The following is a 16,057-nucleotide window of genomic DNA, read 5'->3' on the forward strand; positions in this document are numbered from 1 at the left end:
TTCTACCAGCAATGAGAACCGGACTGCAACAATAGGTGTAGGTCCTCTTGTAGCCCATGGTTGGTGGGAGCTGGATAGTGGAGAGCTGGCTTGACTTGTTTTTTGAATATGTTTATGATTTCTTTCCCAGCTCTAGCTATGGGTTTGGTTCCACTGAGCTGATCAATTAGACGAATTAACAGCAGTTGGTTACCTGCCAAGACTGTGTGCCATTATTGCACTTGTGTGAGCATCACATCAGGATGTTTGCTGCTAAGTAGCTTAGACCACACGTTATTGGTTAGTTTCCCTTATTTGCTCATGTAGCACCTTCTAGCACTATATATGCTAACTGTCTGGGGACTGACTCTCTTCCAGGTTCTAGCTAGGTTGTTTCATGTTTCATACCAATAGCATATGGTGTCTTCAGCAGTAGGGTCTTACCACTAACCTTTGGTGAGTCATCAAGTACTCTGACAGAAATATGTCTACTTATGGGAAACCTTGTAGCTTTCTCTGATCAATAGCTCATTGTGGATGTTAGCCACATGCTGGTACTGGGAGTTATAGTATGCAACTCATCTTATGTAACTTTGGAGTACTTGAGGTTTTTTGAGGGAGGTTACTGTTCCTAGATTTAAAAGGAAAATGTTATTGAATTAATATTTATGAACACATGGGAGTCTTAAAACCCAGGTCATTCCTAGGTATGAAGATATTTTGAAGGTGTGGAGAATGCTGGATTTTTAAAGGCTTCAGTGGGTCCTCTTTGGTGTCTTTGCACTTAGAACCATAGACTTGGGTTCTATCTTATCTATTTATTGCTTGGCTTCATTCATTCTTCTTTTATCTCACAATTGTATCACAATGTTTACAATCAGATTCTTGTACTGGGAAACTATATTTGAATAGGATAAGCCTGATCATTGCATAAATAAAACAAGTTAATTTTAAGAGCAATATTTACCCAAATAAAATTGTGCAGTAGAATACGAGGGCAGAATGGAGAGCTCCTTTAGTGAGGCTGTTCCGAGTAGCATTGTCTCCGTAGCAAAGAGCTCCATGATGCACTGAAGCAATATAGGAAGGAGGGTCCTTTCAGATAAAACAGAATCACCTTAAAACAGGGCAGGCGTGGTGTGTTGGAGGACTCACGAAGTGAGAAAGCCACAGTCTCTGGACCATAGCAGATAAGAAGATATTGAGCCATGTGTAATTAAGCTGATCAAACTTGGAGAAATAACTGTATAATTTGATTACTGTGGAAAATGATTTACTACTTTTTACCAAAGTAAAGTTACAATCTGATTTGGAATTTTGAGAAGAAAAATAGACTTCTGCATAGGAGACTAGAATGGATAACAGAGACAGGTTAGGAATCCATTGCTGGTGATCAGAGGTGATGGTAACCTGGATCATGATTTCAAAAGCAGACATACTGCTAAGTTATTGAATTATAGGTGTATTTTGGAATTAGGACCACTGAAATTGTATGATATTTATTATATATGTGTTTGTTTGTTAAATAAATAATAAATAAATATTTATAATAGAAAAAGGAGAAAGAGAGATCAAAGATTGCTCTGAAATAGATGTGGGGAACATGCATTTGCTGAGTTAAAGAAAACTGGGTAACAGGAGAAATGGCATAATTGAGACTAGGATTAGACATTTAAATTGTGATGCTTCTTAGACTTTTATGTAAGCCCTGAACTTAAAAGTCAGCAAGAACTCAGTGTGTGGGTTACTTAAAGCCAGGTACTCGATGGGCTTTTCTACAGAGTGAGTGAAAGTAGACAAGACAGGCTAAGAATGCTGAGGCATTTTAGCAACTCAAGGTCAGGTGCAGAGGGATGTACTGAGAGTAGGGCATTTGGCATCTCACAAGCCTTGAGAAATATATCTTCTTTTTTTTTAAGTTAAAAATTCCTTAATTTTTTATTCCTGAGACCACTACCACAATTTACAGGGCAATATACCTGATGTAATGAAAGAAAAAGAAAGACAAAGCTACAACAGATGAAAGACCTCAGGAATGCACATCTAATTGACACTACATTGCATTTTATCAATAGCTGCACTTTTTGCAAACTGTGGCCATGACAGCTGAACAAGAAGGGTTTCCTGTTTAAGCTGCAGTAAATTTTCTGACTATAGATCATTGCTCCTTCTGGGGCAGATTTTTACAGTTCCTCTAATGCATTTGGGACGACTGTCTCAAAGTAACCTGCAGCTTTCCTGATAACTCCTTGCTCTCTGTCCTGCTAAGAACTGTAGCCCTTTTCTGCTGTTTTTAAAACCTTCTGCTACCATATCCACCACTTCCACCACCAGATCCATAACCACCACCATAGGGACTGCCAGCGCTTCTTCCACCAAAACTGCCCCCCTTCATGGGTCCGTAATTTGACTGCTGTGGTCCACTATAATTTCCGAAATCATTGTAGTTCCCACCTCCACCGTAGTTACCACCACCAAAATTTCCTCCTTCATTGTAACCATCATTTCCTCCTCCTCCACCACCATATCCACCACCTTGGTTGCCATATCCTGGTCCACCACCACCATAGCCTCCTCTACTACTATAACCAGGACCACCCCTCCAAATCCATTATAACCACCATCACCTCCACCATAACTCCCTCTGCTGCCACCACCTCCACCACCATAGCCATCTCTTCCACCAAAGTTTCCACCATGACCAAAATTACCTCCACCACCTCCAAAGTTTCCACCATGACCCATAAAGTTGCCAGATCCACCTCCATGACCTCTCTGTGACCCAGCCGACTGCATCTCTTGCTTAGAAAGGGCCTTTTTCACTTCACAATTATACCCATTAATAATGTGATATTTCTGAACAACAATTTTATCAACTGTATCATGATCATCAAAAGTTACTAAATCAAATCCTCTCTTTTTAGCACTCTGCCTGTCTTCCATCACTTCTATGGTTTCAATTTTGCCATACTTTTCAAAGTAGTCTCTCAGATTATACTCTTCTGTATCTTCTTTAATACCACCAACAAAAATTTTTTTCACTGTCGAATGGGCACCAGGTTTTACAGAATCCTCTCTAGAAACAGCTCTCTCTGGTTCCACTACACGCCCATCAACCTTGTGTGGACCAGCACACATGGCTGCATCCACCTCTTCAACACACGAGTAAGTCACAAAGCCAAAGCTTCTGGAACGCTTTGTTTGGGGGTCTCTCATGACCACACAATCGGTGAGTGTGCCCCATTTCTCAAAATGTTCTCTCAAACTCATCTGTAGTTTCAAAGCTCAGACCACCAATAAATAGCTTCCTCAATGGCTCTGGTTCTTCTGGATCATGGTCCTCCTTCCCCTGGTGGTGGCAGCGGCTGCTGGAATCAGGCCGGCGGAGACCAGGCGGCGGTTTTACCTCCATTTTGAGACCGGACTCGCCTCTTCCAACTTGAGTTCAATATGGGACCGAGAGGAAGAGGCCGAGAAATATATATTCTAAGATGGAAGAAATACTCATTAGTGTCATAAATCCCGAGGCAAAAATCAAAGTGGGAATAGACAAATGGACCATTGAAGTTGCAAGATAGCAATCAATAATAACCTTGACTGAGTGAGCAGTGAAGTGTGCACCAAATGCTGGCCCCATAAATTGAGGAGAGGAAATGGTTAAAAGGTGGAGACAGTGGGTACATATGACAATTTTGAAAATGTTTACTGTGTAGCCCTTCCTATGCCTTTTTCCTAGGATGACCCATTGAACGTGCAGTAAATGCTCTTTAACTTCTGGGATTAGTAGATAACAGCTTAATTGAAGCAAAAAATTATGAAATATGATTTCTCCAAAGCTGGATGCATTAAGTTATAACATAGCAAGTTAAGCCATAAATCAAGATGATTTGACATAGTGTCTGGAGGAGCATGTTGTAAAGAGTCCTACCCTTCCTTTGGCTCTTATATTCTTTCTGAAACCTCTTCCACTATAAACCCTGAGCCTTGGAAGATGTGACAGAGATATTTCAGTGCTGAGCACTCCTTTGTCACTTCTCAGCACCACAGTGCCTTCTAAGGCATCCCAAGGTCACTGCCATCTGAAAAGAGAAGCTTCCCTAGCCAAAAGTGAGAGTAACATTAATATATGGGTATGAACATTAAGAGAAGCACTTACTGGGCAGGTTGGTAAGCATAGTATATACATTTAGCCAGACATCAACAGACATTGTACCCCTGGGGCTCATGACTACCCTTGTTGTAGGTTTTCAGTATCAGAGATGTATTCCCTCTCATGGAGTAGGTCTCTAGTCCAATTAGAAAGCGTTTGGTTTCCCCCATAACAGTCATGCCACTATTGCACCTGTTGGCTCATTTGGTCTGGCTGGCCAAATATAAGGCTTGCAGTGTACACTGTTGAGTATCTCCACTGGTTATTTCTCTCTCCCATTGAGCTACATGCAGTGTAGTTTTTTTCCAGCTTTCTGTCAGCTGGTTTACATGGAGGAAGTTTTCAGCTCAGCTCCTACAGGAGTTCTCAGTGACCTTGCAGCCTAAGTATGTGGAGTCTTCAGAAGTAGGGTCTTACTATCTATTCCTGGTGGGAAACAAAGAGCCTTGGCAATTGCCTGTAATGTTTTAGAAGTATCAGGGACCTTCCTGGCCAATAGCTCACTGGAAGGTGTCCCATCTGTGGCACTGAAAATTTCTACTAACAATCTATGGCTCCTGAGTGTTCCATTGTCCAAAAAAGTATGTTTACATATGACTTATTTATATCCTCTTAGATTTTGATTAGCCCTCCATCCACCTTTCCTTACTCAATCTTTTCCCCTGACCTCACTTAGGCCTTTTCACCCCCATTAATCTGTTCCTCTACTTACATATATACAATACCATCTTATTAAGTCCTCCCCCTCCCTTTCTATTCCCTTTATATCCCCTTTCTAGCTTACTGCTCTATGCTACTGAGTTTTATTCCTACTCACACAGAAGTCCAATCATTTGTAACTAGGATCAAATATGAGAGAGAACATGTGATGTTTGGCTTTCTGAGCCTCACTAAATATAAACCTTTCCATATCCATTCATTTTCCTGCAAATCTCATAATTTCATTTTTCTTTACCACTGAATAGAATAGCACTTTTAATTCAATTGAAAATAAATAAAAATAGAAATTCACATCCTCTGCTGAGATAGCTACATTTCAAATACTCAGTGGCTGTATTTGACTAATATCAATCACATTGAACTTCGGTTTGGAAGCTCAGTTGGCAGCCAGGTTCTTGGGTATATACATAGGAGTAGAATTGTTGGATTTTATGTATACAGAGCTTCAATTTTACTCAATAATGCTAAGGCGATTTTAAAAGCAGTTGTCTAGTTTGTGTTCTACCTAACAGAATCTGAGCATCTCCAGTGCAAACTGTTGTACAACTTCAAAAACACTTGGCATACCAGTTTGTAAGGACTGCTGAAAGTACCACAGACTAGGTGGCTTTAGCAATAGAAATTCCTCATGGTTCAGTACTGGGAGCTAGAGGTCTGAGACAAAGAGTTAGCAGGCTTGATTCTCAGGGGTGTATGGCATAGATCCATTTTAGATGTATGGGTCCAAAATTCATTCATATTCTTCCCCCCCTTCCTATAGGATTAAAGCCCATGTAGTGATTTCATTTTCATTTGGTTACTTCTTCTTTACAAACATTGTCTCCAAATAAAGTCATATTCTATAGAACTTGGGAGTTAGGACTTCAACATGTGAATTTCAAAGGGAGGGACATAATTTAACCCATTACATGTAATATGTCTTGACAGTTATAAATATGACAGAAATGTAATATATCACATTATAATTTTATCTTACTAGATTACTAACAACAATAAACATATTTTACATATAATCATTGTCCATTTTGCAATCTGTTCTTTTAATTCCTAGTGAAGTTTTTATTCATATTAAAAAATTTCTCCCTTTTCTTTTCATGTTATTGAACTTATTACAGTTTGAATATTTGTTTACCATGTGTTCTCCTTCACTGTGGCTTTCCCATTATTCCTTTAAAAATTCAAATATAATCTTAATTCTACCTATCTAATTTAATAAACACTTCCTTTATGATTGGTATTGTGTGTGTGTGTGTGTGTGTGTGTGTGTGTTTGTATGAGTATGTAATTAAGAAATTTTCCCTTTCAGGCTGGGAAGATGGCTTAGTGGTTTAGGTGTTTGCCTGCAAAGCCAAAGGATTCTGGTTCAATTCTCCAGGACCCACGTAAGCCAGATGCACAAGAGGGTGCACACATTTGGAGTTTGTTTGCAGCGGCTGAAGGCTCTGGTCCTCCCATTTTCTCTCTCCCCCCCCTCTCTCTCTCTCTCTTTCAAATAAATAATTTTAAAAAACTAAAACAAAAAAAAAGAAAATTTCTCTTTCCCTAAGGTTATAAACTGTTTTTCTCAATATTGTCTTGCAAAAGCCAGAGAAGTATTCTTTTCTCATCTAGGTAATTTTTATACTTGGGATTATTTTTTGCTTATTAGTACATATAAAATTTTGCTTTTTTTTCAATAAAGAAAACCAATTTTCCCAGCATCATTTATTGAAACTTCAGTTCTTTTTCTAAGTGCTTGTAATAATATCTTTTCTGTACATAAAATGTCCATGAGTTGGTTAATATTACCTCATTTTGTTCTGCGAGCAACCCTTACATCACCATTATACTTTCTTTTTTTAATTTTTTTGTTCATTTTTATTTATTTATTTGAGAGTGACAGAGAGAGAAAGAGGCAGAGGGAGAAAGAGAGAGAATGGGTACACCAGGGCTTCCAGCCACTGCAAACAAACTCCAGATGCATGCACCCCCTTGTGCATCTGGCTAACATGGGTCCTGGGGAAGCGAGCCTTGAACTGGGGTCCTTAGGCTTCACAGGCAAGCGCTTAACTGCTAAGCCATCTCTCCAGCCATATACTTTTTTAATTGCCAAAACACTATAGCAAGTCTTATCTGACAGGCTTAGTCTGACTAACTTATCTTTTCCTTGAGTGTTTCTGAGCTGCTACTAGTTCTTTGCATTTCATGGGTTTTGTAAATAGTTTCCTTTATCAGACTAAGTTCCCTTCTATTCCTGGCTGGAAAAAATTTCTTTAAAAAATATCTTGATAGAAGTTGAATTTTATCAAGCATTTTCCTATAACTATACTCTACTTTTCTGAAAATCTAATGTTTCCCAAGTGACATGATAGATGCTTTATGTATCCTGTGCACACATCATGTATATACCCTCAGTCACTTTACACAATGGTGTTACTATTTTCATCTTGTAAATGAAGGCTAAAGTAGCTTGCAAAAAATTCCAGGTACTAAGTGGAAGAGCTGGGATTCAAACTTGGATTTTTTGGCCACTTCTTCATTCATTTATTAGATTATGTCCATGTTTACTCAATACTTTGCTTGTGAGGAAACTCCATGTTCTCTGAAAACTTTGTCTTTGCTGGCACACTTCCATATTAATTGAGTGTCATCATGAAGACATGTAGAATGGGGTGCTTGATTTGTCACCACTTCAGGTGAACTTAATAGTATATCTTCACCTTTTCCTCTTCTTCATTACCTTATTCACAGAATGAAACAAGTTGGTTACCATAAGAGCCTCAGAGTACATGATGGAGATATCTCATGTAGTGCTGAGCTATCTATAGCCTCTTATTTCCAAGTTTGATGAGCTTTGATCTCCTCAATGTCTACCGTCATCTCCAGGGAGAGTGGATCTTGAAACCCCCCTCAAAAAAAAAAATCAAAGAAACTAATCAATTGCATATAAAAGTGTAGATATATCCTTTTATTAGAAAAAGAATAAGCTAGAAGACTTAAAAACATGTTGCAAGTATATATAGCATGACTACCATAAACTACAAGGAAAAAACATTGATCCATTCTTAGTAACTACAATTAATCTGAGACTAATGGTGTAACATGGGATATGCTAAATGATTACATATGGCATATTTTATCAGCCTTCAGGAATGGTCACACCTACAATGAGGGTTAATTTTCTTTTTTTAAAATTTTTTTATTTATTTGAGAGCAACAGGCACAGAGAGAAAGACAGATAGAGGGAGAGAGAGAGAATGGGTGCGCCAGGGCGAGGGTGAATTTTCTAATCTCAACTAACTTAATGTAGAAACTTCATCACAGATATGTCCAGAGATTTGTCCCCTTGGTGATTCTAGATCCTGGAAAGTTGATAATCCATATTGATTGTCACAGAATCTTAGTAGAATTTCAGTATAAACATACAGGATGGTCTGTTTATGGACTAAAATTCTATTTGAAAGTAGGGCCCAAAACTTAAATTTATGCACAAGTTTAATATCCTAATATGGGGAAGCTCTTGCTGCTATAACTCCTTGAACTGAACTCTTGAGCTCTATTTGAAACTTGAGGTCTGCTACACCCAGTGCCATTGTTCTTCATCCCCACCATTTTCCATATTCTTAGGGCCATTTTTCCAAGTGCTTTCTCTATCCTGATGTTGATTTGTGGCTATTTTTGATTTGTTGAACCAACAGCTATGCAACTCAACCAGAAAATCATGCTGTGTCATATAGACTGTGATCCCAGCATGCCACACTGGCCCTAGAACCATTGCTTTTGGGAGTCTGATTTGCTTTCTCATTCACTTTTGCTGCCATTCTCAACTGTCAGGGAATATGACAGAGATAGCTCCTTCCTCTCTCCCATACACCCAACATGCTGCTGATTAATTTCTTTCTTCTCATCATTGCATCCCTTTTGCAAGCCTAATTTCACTAACTCAGTGATGTTACCTAGTGGTGGAGGGTGGAGGGAAGCTTTATCTAGCTTCCAATTGTTTAGGGGCTTCCTAAACCTACTAGATTGTCTATTTAATCTCACGTTCATTCCTTGGACAATCTTTATGACCAGGTCATGGATGCGTGTGTGTGTGTGTGTGTGTGTGTGTGTCAGTGTATGTGTGTGCATGAACATGGCCATCCATGTTTTGGCTCTTTTCAGGTCATTTGAGATATCCTTGACATTACCTTAGTCTAATACTCAGTAAGCTCTGGAAAATCATTTATCACTGGGAATTTAAGGAAGATTATCTATTTCAGACTCACTAGATGGGTCTGTGTGCATACAGGACTGGCTTTCCACTGTGGCTGAGACAAGATGGAATAGTGGCACAGGCCTAGTTCAGCATTAATAGCTTGAACAGAAGTCTGGAAATCTGTTTCTGGGACATAAGTGAGTATTTTTCCTTTAGGCTTCCTCAGTACTCAGGACCCTAAGCTATAGTTGAGTGGAACTAAAGCCAAAATCCAGGCTTATTTCAGACTCTGCAATGGGACCTGTGGTGTTAAGCCAGCATCTCAGAATATAGTTGGGTATGACACTCAGCAGATTCCTCGATGGGCTAGAGTCAAGATATAGGTTTTTGGGCTGGAGAGATGGCTTAGTGGTTAAAGCTCTTGCCTGCAAAGCCTAAGGACCCATGTTACACTGTCCAGATGCCACAAAAGCCAGACTCACAAAGGTGAGGCAAGTGCAGGGTCTCACATGCTCACTAGGTGGCGTAAGTGTCTTGAGTTGGATTGCAGTAGCTGAGGCCCTGTAGCACCAATTCTTTCTCTTGCTCTCACTCTCTGTAAAAAAATTAAATTAAATTAAATTAAATTAAATTAAATTAAAGATATAGGCTTTTTCTGCCCTCCTGTATGGGTGAGGGACTAAGCCTGTCTTCCAGGGAATGAATAATTGTGATTCCAATTGGGTTCCTGGATGGGCACAACTGCTGTCAGACTGTAGCTAAGGCCTGGAGCTGGTTACTGGGTCATATCAGGGTCTAGTTCTGGGACTGTGGCTGCTAGACCAAAGGCAATGGCACATGTGACTCTCACAATGGCTCTGGTAGCTGCACTGAGCCCAGACAAGTTGTAGCTGGGTCCACTAGGAAGGAAGCCAGCTCTGGTTTGTTTCCTGCACCACTATCAGTAAATATGTCACCTACAAGTAGGTCTAATCTATCCAAACTGCCATCCTCTGTCTCAGGATTCGCCAGCATTTTGTATTCTGCTCTGTGGAGTCCAAGACTCCTAGAAAGGCACTTTGGTCTCTGTATAACTGCCAAATTGTAGTTCTTGTGGGAGATATAAGCCAGGGGAGGGGGGTCCTATCCTGCCATCTTGCTGTCCACCACTGAGTTATTATTGAGAAAATAATGTTTGAAATTGCACTAGCATGTGCATGGTAAATAAAAGCAGGCTTTCCAAGGTCCCTCCTCATTCTGAAATTACTTCTATCAAGCAACCTATTGTGCTCAAGCTTCAGGACTAGTTTACTTGCCTTCAACTGATTCCACATTAGGACAAAACAATTTTAAAACATTGTGTACGTCCCAGCGCTGTGTGGAAAGACAAGTGACACTCTGTGCAAACTCAGGCTTTTATCCAAGCTACTGAAATCACTAAGTGAAGCTGCGACATCCACTTCCCTTAGGAGAGTGCTCTGAAGACAGGTCCTTCCTCCCTGGCCAAGCCTAGATGTCTGCTTCCTGTAGTTCCTTGCAGCCTTACTAGCTACCAGCCTGCATATGCATTATGACATACCTTCCTTAATCCTTTCTGATCATTCTAAGCTTTTAGTGAACTTTGAAGGTTTTCTAATCCTTTGATCAAATCTGGTATTGAAATTACATGAGAGCTTATTATTCCTTATTTTCAACTGGAATTCAGTCCAGTAACTATTAAAAGGAAGAAAAGGATACCTGTCTACCACTCATACTTCTGCTTATTAACATGACTGGGCTCATTAGCTGAAATTTACCATGATACATTACTATAGAAAATCACAAATATTTTCATGATCCCAGATGCCAACTGGCCTGTAATATTTAAAAAAAAATAAAATTATTCCTTTGTATGCACTCTTAGGTCAAGTCAGCCATTCACAAAATATTAAAGATCATTTAGTCTGTCAAAATTCTGTTTGAATGAAAGAATTTTCATTGACACCATTACTTGTGAGTTAGTAACAATGATAATAATGAGATGTTGATAGTAATATTTTCTGAGTGGAAAATGTGCCCAGCAATCAGCAACAAGTTTCCTCACTCACCATTGCAATAGTTGCATTCTAAATATAAACTTTAACCTAAGTATTTCATAATGAAATTGTATTGCATCTACTACTTTGTTTAGGCAGACCACATCCAGTAGACATCTTTCCATGTTTCTCCATTGATCTAACTTGTAATCTTTTCTATCAGAGACTTTACTATTCATATATATAGGTGTACTGGATAAAGATATGGATGTACAAAGAGATAAATAAACATACTTTGTATTCTGGTGCTTTCCAGAAAGTATCCTATTATCATGAGCTTAAACAAAACAAAACAAAAATAAAAAAAATTTAAAGATAAACTAGTTATTTCATCTAAGCTTTTCTGCAAATAAATAATTCCATGTGGTTTATCAGAAAATTTAAATTGTGTACTATTTTCTTAAGTGGAATATCTATGAAAATAATAACATATACACTGACATAAATACCAACTCATAAAGTTGTACAACCCATTGTTAAGCAAATATATTCATGCTCTGTATTGGCAAATATTTTGGTCAAGAATGAAGTACAACGTGATCCTTAAGATTATGATGGTCACGCCTTTAATCCCAGCACTTGGGAGGCAGAGGTAGGAGGATTGCCATGAGTTCAAGGCCACCCTGAGATGACAGAGTGAATTCCAGGTCAGCCTGGACCAGAGTGAGACCCTACCTCGAAAAACCAAAAAAAAAAAAAAAAAAAAAAAAAAAAAAAAGATTATGATGGTGTGTAAAAATTATTTTCTCTTGTTTAGCATGGTGGCACATGCCTTTAATCCCAGCACTTGGGAGGCTGAGGTAGGAGTATTGCTGTGATTTCAAGGCAACACTGAGACTACATAGTGAATTCCAGATAAGCCTGGGCTAGAGTGAGAACCTACGTCAACCTCCCTGCCCCCGAAAAAATTATTCTTTCTTACTGACATGTAAATCAGTACATAGTATAATGTAGTACAACATATTACTCACTACTTTGTGGTCCTGTTGGAAACAGTCCTACTACTTGCTCTCCAGCCCTAAGAGAGGATAGCACAGGCAATTCTACTTTCTCTTGATAATGATTACAAATGCTGTTATTGGTTTATGCTTTTACTGTACTATTTTTCTTAGTGTTCTTTTTTTTTTTTTTATTTTTCAAGGTAGGATCTCATTGTAACCCAGGCTGACCTGGAATTCATTATAGTCTTTTTGAGTTCCCTCCTATTTATATAAAAAGTTTATAATGCTACAGTTAGCTAGAAGGAATTGGTTCTAGTATTCTGATCAAAGTTTTGTGTGATGTATTTACTAATAAACTTGAATTGATCTTATCTAATGTATACATGAATAAAGTTTAGCAATATGCACCATAAATGTGCAAAAATATTCTGTGTCAATCAAAAGTAAAATTCCATATTCTATAGTATGCGGGCAGAAGCCACATTCATCTCATGTTTATTAGGTCATTTGATTATATGAAGAGAACAAGTTGGGTGACTGATGTGTACTATTTAGGATCGTGTGAATAAGTTCTGATTTTTGAAAAATGATGGAATCGTTTACAGTTGTATTTTACAGAACATGTTCCATGTTCCATTGTTCCATGATGCATGGCTGTATATAGTATTGAAACTCTGTCATCTTGATATTACTTTTGAAATCCATATTTCCCCTCAGTATTACATAGCAGCATTTTCTTATCCAATCAAATCATTAAGGGCATGAAATTATCTAGCAAAAGCTTTGTATTATAATATTTTAAGACTCAGAGAGGTATGTATTATAGTTGAATATAGTATATTCAAATGTTTTTCAAACTTGAGAATAATTGTTGAAAATTTATTAAATCAAGACTTAGAGGTAGTAATTCAACAGAGCTTTGCAAAACTGAGAAAAAACCACATTTGAAATTTTCAAAAGCACAAACTTCAGTGGGCTGGAGAGGTTGCTTAGTGGTTAAAGTGCTTATCTGTGAAGCCTAAGGACCCAGGTTCAGTTTTCCAGTGACCACATATGCCATATGCACAAGGTGGCACACGCATCTGAAGTTTGCAGAGCTGGAGGCTCTGGCATGCCCATTCTCTCTCTCTCTCTCTCTCTGCCTCTTTCTCATTCATTCAAATAAATAAATAAAATTTAAAAGGACAAATTTCAAGGGAAGGTAAACATGTTACAATAAATCACAAAAGGAAGAAATCAGTTTTCTTCTTACAAATGGTAAATTATTAAAATTAGTAATAGGTTATGAGCACTTTTCCATCTTCCATGTCAGTCCTATGTTTTCTGAAATACTGCACAGCCTTATACCAAATAGTACCTCCTGAACTTGTGCCTTTTAGTCCACTCAGCATTTTTGTATATACTGAGTAGTCTCACCTTTCAGCAGCATGAATTCTCTATAATTTGGGAACTTAGTCTATTTAGTTAAATAATTATTTCTTAATTAAATTTAATAAGATCTGGAATATATGTATGCACACAATTTTGGAATAACACTCCCTCCCCAAAGTCCACTAAATTAAAAACAACCACCACTATCACCATAATGAAGTAATCATAACTTTACTTAATGGTGTTCAGTTTAAAAGGTGAAGGCAAAACTAAAATATCTTGAAGCTTATTTTTGAAAGTTTCAAATTTCAAATGGTTAAATTTTGAAAGAGTCTTATTTTTTTTGAAAAATGTATCACATATGGACAAAGTATATGTCATGCTTAAGTTAATATTTAGTGTTCAATGAGATTTTACATGAAACAAGCAGTGAAAGTTTTGTGACGATAATAGTGGGACAGTTCCAGGAGTCAGAAGTGCCCATATTATTTCCATGACTAGTCATTGCTCAAAGAACATGCACAGCGGAAGGCAGAAGACTCATTTGTACCCTTTTATTAATGTATATTTGTTGAAAGCTGTCCATGTGTCAGAGATGGTGTAGAGGACTGCAAACAAGGCTCAGGCCTTACCTTGTTGAAAGACATCTCATTGTGTAATCAAAGCACAGCATGATAATCATTCTGTGTCAAGGGTAGTGGTAGAAAGGGCTTTGGAGCATCTAAGAGTAGCCTCTCTAATCCTGTGAAGTCAGGGTAGGAAGCCCAGGTGTGCTGTTTCTCTTCCTACCTACCTAGCTTTGAGCCATAGGCTTCTATCTGGTCATCTTGCCTTTTGTTCCTTACAACCCTGGATATGATTTAGCAGTTTCTAATGTCTCTTATCATTCCCAGAATAAAGTCCATTCTAACCCAAAAATGCTTTCATGACTGGACTATTTTTCTCCCAACTTCCTTTCTGCATTTTGCCACTTAACTCTAAAGGCATTCTGAATCTCATCAGTTCTAAGAACCTATTAGGTTATCACCTACCTTCCTTTTGCCCTTGTATTCTTTCTAGAATATTCTCTTCATTTCACTAGCTGGATTGTACCTCATTTGTCATTCTCAGCTCAGGTCTAGCTATCCCAGCCAGAAATGAGTCAACCTAACTCCCTTCTCACTCATTCCATCACTATATCCTGAAAATTCAAAAGTAACCATCTTTATTTCCTACTTATTAAGACAAACTGCAACATTGATATTCTTTTTAAAATTTATTTATTTATTTATTTATTTATTTTTTTTTTTTTTGAGAGAGAGAATGGGCACACCAGGGCCGCTAGCCATACAAACAAATTCCAGACACATGCACCACTATGTACATCTGGCTTACATGTGTACTGGGGAATCAAACCTGGGTCCTTAGGCCTACCAGGCCAATGTCTTAACTGCTAAGCCATTTTTCCAGCCACAACACTGATATTCTTGATGTTCTTTCACAGGTGGTGACATTAAAACTAAGAGATATTTAATTACCTGCTCCAGATCATATACTTAACAAGTCACAAAGCTAAGATTCAAGCCATATCCTATGAGAACCACACTGCCTTTCCCAGGCAAGGGACACACTAATGATCATTTCATGCTTGTTCAAAGTATCACCATGAGACTTTTAGATTCATTTTGTGTAATTGTTTCTTCCATGGTTATGCTAACATCAGTGGCTAAGAGAATTGGTGCCATACATTTAAGCATTTTCATATCTTCAACAATTCCTCTAAGATTTATACTTAAAGCATTGGCTATTTTAAGTGAGGCAACCAGGCACTTTTTGTATCTAAGGCATGGGATTTAGGGAAAAATAATAGGAAGGAGTGAAATGCTATATCATATTATGTCAAGGAAAATACATTATTTGAAAAATGTTACAGCATGCTGTAGGAAATTCATAACACAAAAACTCCAGCAAAAAGAACATGTGTAGTTATGCAACCCTTAAATAAGCATTGCATCCACTTTTGCTGTCTACTTTTTAATAGATGAAGAATATATGAATAGCCTTGTATATGCATGTATCATACATACAGCTGTCACTCATTGAGAAGTATACAGTACTGAAATGAGTGACCCAGCCTTGAAAATGAAGCTCTTGCAGAGATTGCATTGCATTTGATGTTAGAATTACAGTTGTGACTTAAATACACTCAATCATCAGTGATACAGACGATCCAGAGGAGGTTGAAGTTGTTGTCTTTCCATATGCTGGACAGTTCATCTTAGTGGCTACAATGGGCCTAGCTTGCATGGTGAAAGCTATTGTGAAAATAAAATATGAATGAGAGGCCACTTCTAGGTTGAAGGAGTGCTGACTAACCAATCAGACACAGACAGGCCCACTTGTGAGTATTCTGGAGTTAACTTTTCCAAGGAAAATGCTTGTTCCTTTTAGATAGATGACTCCTATATTCACAGTCATTATAATTTTCAAAACCACAAAAGAATTTAGTGGCAAGTAGAATAACTAAAAAAATACATTTTACTCTAATGTTCTCAGAGAGGCAGAAATTTCACAAGGAATCATCCTATCCATTCTTGATTATTTATGAAGTCAAAGAAAAAAGTAAATGCCTTAATTTTCTATATGTACCTGTCTTAAATGACCAATGCAAGTAAAACCAAATATT

General features: G+C 37.9%; 1 protein-coding gene and 1 pseudogene across 1 annotated transcript in view; one reads left to right on the top strand and one right to left on the bottom strand.

Moving 5' to 3' along the window:
• Trpc6 (transient receptor potential cation channel subfamily C member 6) overlaps positions 1 to 16,057 on the top strand; it is a 114,352-nt gene that overhangs the window by 28,319 nt on the left and 69,976 nt on the right. The window lies entirely within an intron of this gene.
• LOC105944277 lies at positions 2,120 to 3,391 on the bottom strand (annotated as a pseudogene).

Source organism: Jaculus jaculus, chromosome 3, assembly GCF_020740685.1.
Source record: "Jaculus jaculus isolate mJacJac1 chromosome 3, mJacJac1.mat.Y.cur, whole genome shotgun sequence".
In the NCBI taxonomy this organism is placed as follows: Eukaryota; Metazoa; Chordata; class Mammalia; order Rodentia; family Dipodidae; genus Jaculus; species Jaculus jaculus.